The sequence below is a fragment of the Equus asinus genome, chromosome 9 (genome assembly GCF_041296235.1).
Source record: "Equus asinus isolate D_3611 breed Donkey chromosome 9, EquAss-T2T_v2, whole genome shotgun sequence".
Lineage (NCBI taxonomy): Eukaryota > Metazoa > Chordata > Mammalia > Perissodactyla > Equidae > Equus > Equus asinus.
The window spans coordinates 23490975-23506436 of NC_091798.1; the positions used below are offsets into that span (position 1 = coordinate 23490975).

The 15462-nt window shown below is 42.4% G+C and overlaps 1 long non-coding RNA gene across 2 annotated transcripts in view; it reads right to left on the minus strand.

Annotated features, from left to right (window-relative positions):
- Positions 1 to 343: 343 nt before the first annotated feature.
- LOC123288797 (uncharacterized) overlaps positions 344 to 15462 on the minus strand; it is a 38552-nt gene continuing 23433 nt past the window's right edge. For both annotated transcript variants that reach the window (XR_011505743.1, XR_011505742.1), the window contains 3 exons: positions 10697 to 10807; positions 9374 to 9496; positions 344 to 3715 (listed from right to left, as the gene is read on the minus strand). This is a non-coding gene — a long non-coding RNA (uncharacterized lncRNA). The remainder of the gene's footprint in view (positions 3716 to 9373; positions 9497 to 10696; positions 10808 to 15462) is intronic.

The following is a 15462-nucleotide window of genomic DNA, read 5'->3' on the forward strand; positions in this document are numbered from 1 at the left end:
GGGTCAGAGTTTGAAACTTGTCCTTGTCACTTCTAATTTACATTAGTTTGGGCCAAAGTCACTAATTTATGTGAGCCAAATTATCTCATTTAATTCTCTTAACCTCTCCATGAGGCAAGCATGGTTAATCCCATTTTACAGATTCAGTAAAGTGAGGTTCAAAGAAATTAAGTAACTTACTAGTAGTGGAGCTAGGGTTTGAACTCAGATCTGTCAAGCTCAAAAGTATGGAGGTTATCAGTTCACTGAAGTCTAGGAAAAATCGACATTCATCTCCTTATAGTAATGAGACCCTCTATTTGAAGCATTCTGAAATATTATATGGACCTTCTTGGGTGTTCTTCCTCACCTTTTAACACAAAAGTTTCCAGAGCAATTTTCCCAAACATCTTAGATTTGCTGAAAGAGACTCTTGCATAATTCCAACCTCTGGCCAAACTCTCTTAATGAGGTTATTTCCCATCATATGCATTGAGTTTGGCCTGAGTCAGCCATTTTTCTCAGTTTTGATTTTTTTCCTCCCCCTGCCCCCTTCTTTTGCAGTCAATATTCATTTTAAATGCAAGAAGTCAGCCTCCTTTTTAGCTGACAAGGCTGGTTGTTCACACACCTTTCAGGTGCATAACTGACAAGTGTCCACTTAGGTGTGGGGCGGACTCTTATCAAGTCTTCCGAAACATTCAAGGGAGAGAAGGCAGAGGAAGCCAACAATTTGCTGAGCAAAGGATGTGGCGATCACTGGAGCCAAAGCAATCCCCACCCGCTGTTCTGAAACAGTCTCTTGCTTAGCAAAGGTGAGATTGGCAGCCTCCAAGCATCCCAATTCCAGCTCCTGTGTCCTCTTTCCTGGTTGTTTCCTGGAGTGAAAAGAATTTGCCCACCCAGGGCAGCGAGGACCCCTTTTCCAGACGAAATACTTCATCCAGCCCTAATCCTCTTGCTCCTTTTCCCTCCTAGTGCGGTCAGTAACTCTCTCTTTCTGGGCAAAATGCATTCCAGTGGTATTTCCATCTTGGCTACACGTTTTAATCACTTGGGAGCTTTAAAACCTGCCAGCACCTTGCCCCACTCAAGACTAGCTGAATTTGCATCCATGGAAGTGGATCCAGGGCACCGCATTCTTGGGGCAGTGTGCTAGCCAGGTACTTTGTATAATATCCCTCAATTGGGGTTTGTCTGATATTTTTCTCGTGGTTGGACTACGGTTGGTTATGGGTTGGAAGAGGAAGACCGCAGAGGGGAAGTACTCTTCTCATCACAGGATAGTGCCATTCTCAGCACATCTCTGAGTTTGCCTTTGAGAAGAACCGTGTTGTAATGACAGCTCTGGAGTCAGATGGCCTGACCTCGCACCCTGGCCCCACCACCTACTCACACCTGATCTCAGTCAAGTCCATTTTTCCCAAGTCTCAGATGCTTTATCTGTAAAGTGAAGTAATAATCCATCTGCCCTATGCATTTACAGCATTTCAAATAGCGCCTGGCCCACGGTAAATATTAAAGAAATGACGACTATTCTTATTTATCATTATTAACCATTATCTTGGGCAAATTTCTCTCATGTTTCATTAAATATGAAATACAAGAGTTGCATTAGGTGATATTTTAGGTGCCTTTAAGTGATAATATTCTTGGATTCTGGATGAACCTTTTCAAATTATTTGCAAGTAAAAAAAAATGGACCCATCAATGCATGATGTTTTACAGTTTCCCGTTCTCATTCTTTAATTATCTTTTGAAACTGAAAGCTGAATTAGCATTTCTTCCAATGACAATTTAGTTAAGTTCCTCTATATCTCAGAAGCAGTTACAATGTATGGGAAAACACTGGACATAGAATTAGGAGATATGAGTTCAATTAGGGATGACAGTTGATGTTACTAGTTGCTAAGTTAGCTTGGAGTTGTGTTTCATTTCTGGAGACGAGTGCACTTTGACCCAGCCAGGCACCCTTGAATGGGTTTTATTGGGACCACCATGGTAGATAGAGGGCTGGGTTAGAGGTATGACCTAGGATGGCAGAGATGAGCAGAGTGTGGCAGAGGAGAGTGGGCAAAAGAATCGCCTTGGGGAGCACTTGGCAATCCCAGACTAGTAGGTGGGAACTGGCTAGCATGGCTCCGGAGTTTCCCCTACAGTGTGGAAGGCAGTCAGCTGCAGGATTAACTTGAGGATTCTCACGTGTAAAATGAGGATAATAATTCCCAGCTCCTGGAACTATTGAGCAACTTTAATGGGACCACAGATTTGGAAAAGCTTTGCAAACATGAAAAATGCTATTCAGATGTATTATTATTTGTGAACATTTGGGACAGAAAACAGTGAGCACTGAGCAGAGACGGGCTTATATTTACACAAGAACATACAATCTTCCTGTCTGCAAAGGTCAATAATGTGGCCCAGTGCATGAGCCTGGAGGAGGTGAGCCGCGCTTTCTGTAGTGTTTAGGAAGTTTCCCTCTTGTAAATCTTGAGGCCACTCAGGTAAACCTTGGACCAGCTCAGTCAAACAAAAGATGTACGGGAGTCTAGATTCAATGAAGTCGGGAACTAATGACAAACTTGCCTCTCTCAGATAACAGCCCTTGTTAATGAACATTTTAAATTTTAATGTGTCAATAATTTAGGAGCCAAGTTTGCTTGGGTTGTGGGCTTTTTCCTTCCTCTTATGAAGAATAATTTTGCAAGAGTAAAATCACTGAGCGGGGCATTCCTGTGAAGTTCATTAGGAAGGTGAAGGGAGGTTAGTCTGTCTCAGGATGTCCGTTCTTTTGTTGCAAAAGCTGGCTCCTGATTTTTATTTTAATACTGGTCTTATGAGATTCAGGGTGATGCATCTGATCCCAAAATTTGAGACACACGGCTTGAAGCTGGGACTGTCTCAGAAAACAGAGGTAGAATGCAAATAAGAGGCCTTGCTGTTCCCTTATTGCCCAGGTTAACGCATTTAGATTGTGCCCAAAATGAACGAATATAGTCACTTGGTAAAAGTTTCAAAAGGTTCTTTGTTTCATCTGGAGGAGAGGTTGGCTGACTACAGCCAGTGAACCAGGGACTCCGCCTGTCTTTGTAAATAAGTTTTATTGGAGCAGAGCCACACCCATTGGTTGACTTGTTGTCTAGGGCTGCTTTTGCATTTCAGCAACGAAGTTGAGTAATTGTGGCACAGCCTGCATGACTATCAGACTCTAAAATATTTACTACGGACCCTTTACAGAAAAAGTTTGCCAACTCAAGACCTGAGATAATTTTAGATGTCCACAGGTAAACAGTTTTATTTTAATAGTTATACGTTTATCTTAACATGCATTGGAAATTCATAAAACCGCCAAGTCTGTATTTTTTCAGATTTTTTGCTGTTAAGGACAAGCTAAAGAAGATATATAAGGACAACTTTGAGTCACTTTAAGGAAAAATACTGAATAAATAATACAACAAGAAAATATGATGGTAGTATGCAAAACTCTATTTGAGAAACAGACACACTGGGCACCAAAAAATTTGTTTGATTTTCATGTTGAATTAACCTCTCTGGTTCTAAGAAAATTAGCCTAAGAGAGGTTTTTCACAGGTATGCTTTTAACTTATTCTCTGTTTGAGTCTTACAATAGTTTGGAGCAGAAACTAAACAGGTAACAATATTGACTTCAACTCACCCACATAAAGATGAGACATGGAGGAACCTTCCACTTGCAGTCACACAGTCATAAGCAAACCTGTTTTAGGGGAGGGGATGGGGAACAGAATAGAGCTTTCAGGGTAAAACCATAAATCTAATCTTTGCTCATCTGAAAGTGGTGTTGGCTAAGGCCTGATATCAGATCATCCTTTGGCTTTGTCATGTGACCACGGACACAGGAATTCAGACTGCTCTGGCCTTACCACTATGGTCAAGTACTTAGGCTTAAAAGAAAACCATATAAACAGCCCCCACAATGCACCACCGGAGCTTACTCTGGGCCCGTGGTTCCCTGAGTGTATACCATGGAATATTTGTAGGTTTGGGGTTTTTTTTAATTAGTTCGGTGGCCAAATAACCTTAGGAAAGAAAACTATGTAAACAGAGTTGAACCTGCTCAGATTTACTGCAGGATTTTTCAAGATCTGCATAGAGATGGAGGATGCAACTTTGCCCAAACCTACCTGACCACAGAACTCTTTTCTCCCAGAGTATTTTGGGAAATGCCACTTTTAAGGATGTAGAGGAAAGCAGACATAATTAGATAAGCATCAATATGATTTGGAGTCTAGAATTGATTTAATTATGACTTTTTTTGGAATTCCTTCTCTTTAGTGTGTATCGTCAACCTAACGGGAAATAAGTTTCGTGATACTAGATGGTGCAACTTCCAACCCTGAAAGGACTTGTGTGCAGAAAATACTTGGGAACTTTGAAAAACAATCTATGCTAAAACTTTTAGGAGGCTAATTAAAAATAAATACCAAAATCCTTAAAAATGTGCATTGTCTTTTTGTAAGCAATTCCACTTTTACAAATTTATCCTCTGGAAAAATCAGAGACATGTGCATAAAAGAATTCCTGTAGAGTGATTTATAATACTGAAAAATTAGAAACCATTTAAATGTTCCATAATAGAAGATTGTTGGGAGGGTTTAAATATACTGGAATATTAAGTAGACAATAAAAATCATATTATAAAAAGTACTTATTGACATAGGAAATTGTTCATGATGTATATCTAAGAGGAAAAGTACTATTAAATGGTATTCACAGTATCCTATTTTTTAAAAATTACATAAGTGAGTAAACATGAAGAATATTAAAAAGACTTACAGGAAGTATAAGTAGTGGCATTGTTTTTGGTGATGGAATTATGGGGGAAATCCTTTGTGCTAATATGTTTGCCAACTTTCCTACACTGAACCTATGTTATATAATTAGGAAGAAAAGAGTTTGACTCAATTACAGTAGAAAATCCTACAGAAAACAGATAGATTTCTCCTTATATCACTGTTTCCAAAACAACGATGACATGAAACATTTTGAAAATGCACGAAGCTCTGTATTGCTAGGACCAGAAAGGATTTCTCCCAGGCGCAGTATGCCAAAGGATGATACCAGAACCCTGGAGGCTTTGTGACTAAAAATCGCTCTTCATGTTTTGTTCTGTTCAGAAACGTGTTGACATGAGGAATGGTTGTGCCCACATCTCAAGAAACGACCTCTGGTTTGTAATCCAGGTGGACAATTTCTGTCAGCACATCAAAGCCCTGACTCAACGTGTCTTATACATCTGTCCCACCCATATATAGCCCAGACCTCCATGCTTGGCCCTTCTCCCCTTACCCGACTTCCTCCCAACCTTGTGGAAGGAAACAATAGCCTGCCAAAATCCCGGAAACAAAAGGATGAGTGATTAATTCAAGAGATTAAAGGAAAGTCATATGGCCAAAATAGAGGGTGAGAGAACGGAGTGGAGCAAGATGAGGACAAGTCACATTCAAGAGTTTAGACCAGCACAGTCTAAGATATATAACGTGAGCCATGTATGTAATTTTAAATCTCCTAGGAGCTACATTTTAAAGAGTAAAAAAGAAACAGCTGAAGTTAAATTTAATAACATCTTTTAGTTAACCCAATATATCTAAAATATTATTTCAACATGTAATCAATATAAAATTATTAGTAAGCTATTTCACATATTTTTCTACTAAATCTTTGAAATCCGATGTTTACATTTATAGCTCGTCTTAATTCGGACTCATCACACCTCAACTGCTCAACGGCCACATGTGGTTACTGCACTGAACAGCGCAGGTTTAGACTTTATCTTTAGGGTAATGCAAAGCCATCAAGGGGCTGGAATGAAAGGAGGATGATCACCCAGGCTGCTCCGTGGATGATGGATGTGATGGGAAAAGATGGGACACAGGGAAACCAGAAAGGAGGCTCTTGTAGAATCTACAGGAGACCTTAAGGTAATGGCAGAGAGAATAAATAGATCACAACAGAGTCAAGAGATAATTAGGAGGTAAACTTAACCATTTTGACGTGCACATGAGCCCGTGGAGCACACAGACCCAAGAGCTACTTCACAGGGTATAACGATGCATTTATTTTTCCCTTTCTGACCTCTTCAGACTGAATGTCATAGACCTGTGCGAGCAGTCGCAAAGGCCATATGGGTTTCCTAGGAGCCATGAAGTGAATGGTTTGGGTGAATGGTTTGTGGTGCTGTTTTGACCCTTTCTCCTCTGTACAGAGTAAGACAGAAGAATCATCCAGAAAGTCTGAGAGTGGTTGTTGCCTTTTTTCCCCTCCATTGCTGACACATTGAATCTATGGATAGAGGAGGGGTGGAGGAGGCAGATGGAGAAAATGCTTCTTAGGGGTGATTACAGCCAGAGAGGGGCTTGAAGAGACATCTCTGGGCCCCATATTTCTTTTGCCACCAGTGACTCCCAAATCAAATGAGCCCAATCTGCAGATCAAAATGAGATTTTTCTTATTGACTTCCCTGGAAGCTTAGCCGGCTCTCTGCAAATCGAGTCATGATGTATCCTGCATCATCATCAACCATTGCCGATTGCAGGGATGTCGGAACTGGGCTGATGTTGGCAAATATGTCACTGATGCATGAGGCCAGGGAAAATCCAGCTCTTATTGGCCTGGCAGTGCTGACCTGGTTTGTCCATAAATGAAGAGCAAATGCAATTTGCAAAACACATAGAACTGATAAGGGGTTACAACAAGGCGGAGCTGGAATCACTTTTCTAGGAGCAGGCATGCTTGAAGAGGAGACAAAGCAGATCTCAGCTTGAAATTGGACAGACAGTGTTTCTTAAGGGTTGCTCTGCGTACCACCTTTCTCATAATCACCTGAGGATTTAAAAATATGCACATCTGGGTCTAACCCCAGGCCTGCTGAAACAGAGCATCTGTGGGTGGGGTCTAGGGAACCTCCATGTTTAACAAACACCTCAGTGATTCTTTTTTAGGCGGGGGGAAAGAAGATTGGCCATGAGCTAACATCTGTTGCCAATCTTCCTCTTTTTGCTTGAGGAAGATTGTCCCCAAGCTAACATCTGTGCCAACCCCCCTCCATTTTTTTTTTGTATGTGGGATGCTGCCACGGCATGGCTTGATGACTGGTGTGCAGGTCCATGCCCAGGATGTGAACCTGTGAACCCCAGGACGCCGTAGCAGAGTGCACAAACCCAACCACTACACCACTGGGCTGGCCCCTCCCCTGGGTGATTTTTGCACACATGAAAATTTAAGAGTTCCTTGAGGAATGGTAGTGTGACAAGAGTATTTCCCCGTTTATTGGCAAAAGCACTGAACTGGAAGTCAATCTACCTGGCCTTTCATCCAGACTCTGCTACTGGATGCTACTGGCGGGACGACCTCACGGTGAGGAGAAAGAAAATGCAGTGTGAAATCAGAAGAGGGTGCAGGCCTGCCTCCTTCACCTAAGAGCTGTGTGGTGATGGCCAGTAGCCGAGCCGAGCCTCATTGTCGCCACCAAAAAATGCAGAGATAGACTCAGGTGACCTTGAAAAGTCAAGCTCTGGCACTCTCCTTCTTTAAAACACCTAACCTCAGTTCCTTCATCTGTAAAGTGGGCAGGTTATCTTTCATTTCGGTTATGCTATTTTAGGGATCCAGTGAAACACTGTATTTTGAAAAAGACTTTTCAAAACATTGACACAAATATGAAGTTGTAGTATTAATCCATAATAGATTTATCTTTGTAGGACATTATTTATCACAAGACTATTTCTACACTGATAAAAATCCTCTTAAAAGCATAGTATTTCATTTTATTTATCTTATTTTTTTTTAGATTGGCACCTGAGCTAACATCTGTTGCAAATCTTTTTTTCTTCTTCTTCTTCTCCCCAAAGCCCACCAGTACATAGTTGTATATTCTAGTTGCAGGTCCTTCTAGTTGTGTTACATGAGACGCCGCCTCAACACGGCCTGATGAGCAGTGCTAGGTCTGTGCCCAGGATCTGAACCTGCAAAACCCTGGGCCACTGAAGCACAGCTTGTGAACTTAACCACTAGGCCACTGGGCAGGCCCCAAAGCATAGTATTTTATTTTTTTAACAAAGCACAATACACAGTACAAAAGGATATTTTTTGTTTGTTACTGAAATGGGTCCAATTAACCTCTGCCAACCCTCTCTTTAACACTATCACTAGCCTTGCAGAGGACAGAGATTCACTCTGCGAACTTAGCATTCAAGTCTATCAATAATTTGGCCACTGTCTCCTTACACATAGCCAACACTAGTATAATTTAATTATTTGATGACATACCTTGTGTTTTTCTACTTCACAACTTTGCACTTATTTCATGCCATATCCTTGTCCTAAAATTTCTCTCGTCTTACCCAACACCCTCCTATCAAGCTTCTACCTATAAAAATATCATGGATGGGCTGGCCTGGTGGCGCAGTGGTTAAGTTCGCACGTTCCACTTTGGCGGCCTGAAGTTCGCTGGTTTGGATCCTGGGTGTGAACCTAGCACTGCTTGTCAAGCCAGGCATCCACATATAAGGTAGAGGAAGATGGGCACGGGTGTTGGCTCAGGAAAAAAGAGGAGGATTGGCGGCAGATGTTAGCTCAGGGCTAATCTTCCTCAAAAAAAATATCATGGACATATGCAAATATGTAACTTCAAAGATGTTAAGTCTGATGCTGTATATGAAAGCAAAACAAACACCAAAACAGAAACACAGTTCATGACCTAAGTATCTATCATTAGGGGATTGATTATACAAATACAGTTATACAATAGAATACTATACACCAGTTCATATGTTGTGTAAAAGAACATTTAATGGCATGGAAAGATAGTCATGATCTGTTAACTGTTAAATTAAAGAGAAAAAGTGCTATTTAAAAAATAATCTATAGATAAATTATACAATACAAATAAGAGGAAGACACACACTGACGGTTAGGCTCTAATTTTCTATTACATCGTGGGGAGTTTATTGCACAGCCACACAAAGAAGAAGGGAAAAGCAGGAAAGGTCCCAGGACCCACACAGCCAGAACTCAAGGAGAACTGAACCCCCTGCTCACTGCTGAAAAATGCAATATTGCTCCTCGAGAGTTAGTCAGATACTCCAGAGGTTCACATGCACATCATGCAGCTTCTCTCAGCCTTTGCTGCTCTCTCAGCTTGTTTTTACTGCCCTCTGTGTGTCTCAAATTTGAAACCTGAATGAGAGGATCTGACTCAGTCATTTTGTCATCCCCCAATATGGAGCCTCTGCACTGGGCAGAGCTCACAGGCCAGGCCAATTCACGGCCAGTGGTTTGCTCAGCCTATAGACAGTTGCCTTTGGCCTTGATCTAATTACTCACGTGCAGGGTGACATGAGCATATGACACAAACCTGGAAATGTACACGTCAGGAACTTCTGTGGCTGCTCTTCTCAGAAGTCACTGAAAGCATGGCAGGCACTTAAAGATTCGTCTCCTCCTCAGTAAATTCATCAAATAATATCTGTTATTATGCCTGAATGGTGGGGAAGAAATAAGACAGTTAGCACTGGATTTGGTTCCATGTGACAGAAAACCCAAAATTACTTAAACACATGAGGGTTTATTCTCTCAAATGGAAGAAGTCCGGAGGTGGGCAGTTCAGGGCTGGTATGGCGACTCGTAAGGTCATTAGGAATTCAGGAGCATTCTAACTTTCTGCTTCTCGTTCTAGCACACAATACAGAAGTCATTATTTATGCTCAGCAATATTCTTTTCTTCTCTCCTTTCAATCAAGCACACAATACGACTGCACTTTCCCTCTCCTTTGAATATTGGTGTGGCATGTATCTTGCTTTGACAAATGAACTGTGAGAGGAATTGACATGTGTCACTTCTGAGCAGAAGCTTTAAGAGCCAGTGCACAATTCATTATATATGTCCTTCCACCTTTTACTGTGAATTTGAAAGTGCAGATCAAGAGAAAGCCTCTATCAGCCTGGGCGGCGGAGTAACCCTAGTTAGCACAGGGTCTTTGCTGAACTCTATTGGACATTTAGGTGAGGAAGAAACAGAAAACCACTGAGATTTGGGGATTGCTGTTATGGTAACATAACCTAGTCTATCCTAATACATAGTGGCATCCTCAAAGTCACTTCCTGGTCTACTGAGCTGCTAGAGATTTAGCCATCACCTTCATGTTCCAGGTGTCAGGAAAGAAAAATGGGGAAGGGCAAAAGGGCCAAAGCTCTCAGTGATGTTATCTCTCTTAAGGAGGCTTCCTGAAAGTCCCACACTTGAATTTTCACTTACATCTCATTGGCCAGAAGTTAGTTTCATGGATAATGTAACTGCCATAAAGGATGCTGGGTAGTGTAGTCTTTTAGGAGGACACATTGCTGCCCTGAATGTAATCAAGGCTGAGTTATTAAGAAAGAAGAAAGGATATTGGATAATCAACCAACAGCATATAACACAAAACAGGATTCTCACTTTCTTCTTTTACTTAAATTTTCCTAATCTTTCTATAAGACCTGTAGTAATTTCATGTAAGAAAAAAAGTTATTGGCAAAAATGAGAATTTATCCATTAAGATAGTTTGAAGGCCACCTACTTCATGGATGCTTCCTTTATCAACCCGGTAGAAACCCAGTCTCTCTCCTGTGAGTTCTCCCTAAATCCTGTTTGTCCCACCCCTCTTTTTTTTAATAACATTTGCCTTTGTATCCTAGTTACCTGTGTGAATGCATGCCAGGTGTCCTACTTGGTCAAGGGCTCCCTGAGGGCAGGTCGAGCTCTTATTCTCCTCCATCTTCTAACATACATTTCGGGTATGGTAGGTGTTCTCTATTGGAAGAAGAGAAAGAAAAAAGAAGGAAAGAAGGCTATTGCTCAAACACTATTTATTTTCTTTTAAATTCCAAACTGAAACAGAAATGAGCTCATCCTTCCTCCAGAGAAAGTGCATTAGGGAAGCACCTAAGTGCAAAGCACCGAGCTCCAGTCCTTGGAAAAGAGAAGAATTTAGACAGAAAGCACACACCATAGACATCCAAGAAGGGGAATGATCCAACACATGTGGAAATGTATGGACTGGTTGGATTTGGGCATGATCCAACTTAGGAAGCACATGGACAGGTTGTGCTGCTGGCTGAATGTCATGGAGGCCAGCATACGAATGTCCTCTAGTGTATGCCAGAGCTTCCCTCCACACTGCCCACGCCTCCAGGTCACCTCGCATGTGGAACTTCTTCATAACTAAGCACGTGCTGTCTATCAGGGACTACAGACCCTGAAATGTCATCCACATAAATGTTTATACAAAATTCCAGTATATGACCAAGAGTGCTGGGGGAAGAAGCCAATGTCCCAACATTACCCTCTGGACAAGAGAGTTTTAAAGGAGAAGTAAGATGGGGTTGAAAAAAGTCCTCCATAACAGGAGCCGGAAAAGGAATCCCCATTCTGGAAAGGCAATCCAAAATAACAAATCTAAGAGTTAACACTCTGAGTACTTGTCACATGTGCTATGTATCAGGTACTATGCTAAGCACTTTACATGCATTGCCTCATTTTATCCCCACAATGTCCCCATGCAAAGGATATTATTTTAACCTCTATTTCTAAAACGCAAAAACCAAAGAGCTCAGGGATTTTAGGAGATCAATGACACTAACGATACCGTTTAACAGTCTCCCTGTATGCACACCCCTGTGTCGGGTGACTTTGTGGTTCCTCTTATCAAAGGATGAACTTTATTTCTCCATCGCTTGGATCTAAGCTGATCTTGTGACTTGCTTTGGCCCAAATAATTTCAAAGAAGTGAGGATGTGCTGGCTTTGAGGCTGGGCGTGCACGCTTCAGTGGTCTCTCTCTTCAAACCTTGCTACTGCCTGTGAAAAACCAGAGTAAGCCTGCTGTATGATGCAAAGCACGTGAGACAGAGCTGAGTTATGTTAGCTGACTGGCCGGCCACGAGCTGGCTGCCGATGTATATGTGAGCCCAGCCAGGATCACCAAGTGCACCCTGATCAGCAGAACCACCCAGCCAGTCTCTGGACTCCTGAGCATTTATTTTAAATGTTTATTATTGTATGCCACTGAAGGTCTGTAGTTGCTTGTTAAGCAACATTATTGTGGCACTAGAAGGCTGACAGAGGGACAAATAAGTAGCTTCTTCAAGGTCATCTAGCTAGTAAATGACAGAGTCAAGATTTGAACCTTGTATGTCTACCTTCAGAGCCTGACGGGCATGGGGAACACCTGAGAGAGAACAAATCGCCTGGCAAATATCCAAAATTCCTCAGGATCTCCAGTCAGAGGTCTGGTGTTAATCCCGGGGTCTCAATGAACTAGTTCATGTCTCGGGACCTTGGTTTCCCTATCTTTCAAATGGGTATAATAAATACTTCTTTTTTGAAAAACAAGATTGACACCTGAGTTAACATCTGTTGCCAATCTTCTTTTTTTTTTTCCTTCTTCTTCTTCTTCCCAAAGCCCCCCAGTCTATAGTTGTATATTCTAGTTGTAGGTCCTTTTGGTTGGGCTATGTGGGATGGCTTTTTTTTCTTTTTTTTTGAGTAAGATTAGCCCTGAGCTAACATCTATGCCCATCTTCCTGTATGTTATATGCGGAATGCCTGCCACAGCATGGCTTGATAAGCGGTGTATGTCCATGCCCAGGATGGAACCCCAGGCCACTGAAGCAGACCGTGCAAACTTAACTGCTATGCTGCCAGGCCGGCCACTAAGAAGTACATCTTTTCACGAGATTCCTGTTAGGATCCAATGAGATACCTGATGTGAAAGCGTTTCACAAAAGGCTATGCAGATGCCAACATCACATTCTCCACCTCTGCCAATAGCTCAACAAGCAGAGGCTGCTCTGCCTGAAAGGGGCTTTGCTAGGAAGTCCTCTGCTCTGCTCTTCGCGCAGATGGATTAGGGCGTGAGTGCACCTGTGGAGGATGGGGTGGTAGATGGTTTATCCTTAGAGCATTCCCCCTCTGTTAACAGGAAAGCTTTAGCTGAGTTCTAAATGGGAGATAAAGAAAAAAACAACCTAAGCTGCTATCAACTCACAGCGGCCCTTAATGGTGATTTAATGCTGGAAGCTCTAGCTTGCCACAAGATTGTGACAGGGCTGTATTTTTTTCCATCGGGGTTAGGTGAGTGGTAGTGTGGCTGTATTCAAAGGCAGTGGGGAGAGGGTGTTGGGAGGGCCGTTAATCATGTTCCTGAGAGCATGGTCTGGACTATGAGCTGAATTAAAGGGGCAGGGAGACTAGGAGATGGCTGGAGAATGACCTTCGGGGCAGGGCGTTTTCAATGAAGCACAAAAAAGAGGGTCAGGCGACACATCGCCTGCAGTTACTCTTCTCATTTTTATAACTAAATTCCTCCTCCCTGGAGCCCCAAAACCCACTCTACTAAAGCCTTGACAGAGATCATTTAGTTTCCTGGGTGGTTCCAGACATGGTCTCAGCATGCAAAAGATCAGGAATCAGAGGCATCACAGAATGCCTTAGAGTCTCGAGTTGACTCCTGCTTTCATCCTTTACACGCCTAAATACTTTTTTAAAATGTACTCGCATTTAATGTTTAACCCCAGACACTACTCAGCTCTATGCTTGTACCAGTATGCATTCATGCATTTGTTCATCAAGCACTATTTGCACCCTTCTGTTAGGTGACAGGCACTGTGCTAGGCCCAAAGGACACAAAGATGAATGACATATGGTCCCTGCCCTGAAGGAGAGCACAGCCCATCCAAGAGGCGTAATTGGAGATAAGACTTAATCTGCACTTGGGCAACCAGAAACTGCCTCCTGGAGGAGGTGCCACCCCAGCTGAGGCATGATGATGAGCCTCAGAAGTCTGTAGTGAGCAGTGAGCATGAGCGAGGCACAGAGACAAGAAGAAGCATGGTGTGCAGAGAGCTAGGGGGTTGCTAGAGAATGCCGGAAAGAGAACAGGGGAGCTGGAGTTGAACCTGGAAAGATAGGTCAGGCGAGATTATGAAAGGGGCTCAGAGGCCATGCTAAGGAGTCTGCAGGTGATGTGGAATCAGCAAGGGCTTAAGAAGAGAAGTACAATGGTTTGGTCTTCTCCACCTCCCTGATTGGCACCACTCAGTTGCTCAGGCTAAAAACCCGAGTCAATCTTACACTTACTCAGCACTTGTCTTTCCCTGCATATCCAATCCATTAGACCATCCTGTAGATTCTACCTCCAACACGCAGCCACTTGTCTGCACCTCTCCCGCCTCCACTCTCCTAGCCCCCATCACCTCTCACCTGGGATGACCCCCTAACAGCTCCCTCCTTCCACTCTTGCATCTGTTCTCCCCACTGCAGAGCCATCTTTTCTAAACAAAAATTGGAACCCATCTCTTTTCTGCTTCAAACTTCCAGCGGCTTCCAGATGGACAAAATCCAAGCTCCTCATCATTCCCCACAAGGGCCTCTGTGCCCTGGCCTCTGCCCACTGCCAACCTCATCTCCTTGCGCTTCTCCCCTGCTCACCTTGCCCTGGCCACGCTGGGGCTCTTGCTGCTCCTTCAACAAGGCAAGCTCATGGCCATCGCATCACCTTTACCCTTGACCTTTCTACTGCTTAGTACTTTTTTCTCTCACATCTTCCCATGATTCTCTCTCATTTTGTTTAGATCTGCACTCAAATGACTCCCCTTCAGAGAGGCTTTATCTGAGGACACTAAAAGAACCCCTCCCCATCCCTACTTGCTGTCATTAATCCTCTTATCTTGCTTTATTCTTTTTTAAATACTTATCAAAGGCTTAAATTACGTTGCTTGTATATTTGTCACTCTTATTCTCTATCTTCCCTTTTAGAATGTTACTCTCTTATCTCTAGCTTCCCTTCTAGAATGCTCCATGAGAGAAGACAAACATGTCTATCTAGTTCACCATCCTGTCCCCATTTCCCAGAACCATGATCTGAGCTCATAGGAGGTGCTAAAAAATATTTGTTCAGATGGAGGATACAGGAAATGGGCATGTTTGAGGCAAGAGGATGAATTCTCTTTGGCACTGGTTGAGATATCTAAAAATCAGTCTCCATAGCTAGACTCAACTTTTCTTTAATCTTCTACACCCGTGCTTCTCCCTCATACCCATATTTCCTCTCAGATCCTGAGACCACTTTCTAAGATCTTTAGAAAGGAGAGCTTCACCTCTCTGAATCCCACCTGCAAAATAGGAGTAATGAGACTCCCTTCAAAGCTGGCTATGAGGATCAAATGAGACTATATAAGTGAAAATTACTACCTAGATCTTGATGACAAACTTAGACTCCAGGGAATAGATTATCACAAGATGTTTGAATTTGATGGATACATAGATATTATTATATAGTATTCTGATATTTAATATTTCTTTAACTTAATATTTTTAAATTTTCTGCTAGACTACAAGGACCAGTTCTTATTCTTTTTGGTACTTCTCCATACCCCCACCCCAGTGCCTAGCACAGTATCTATTTGC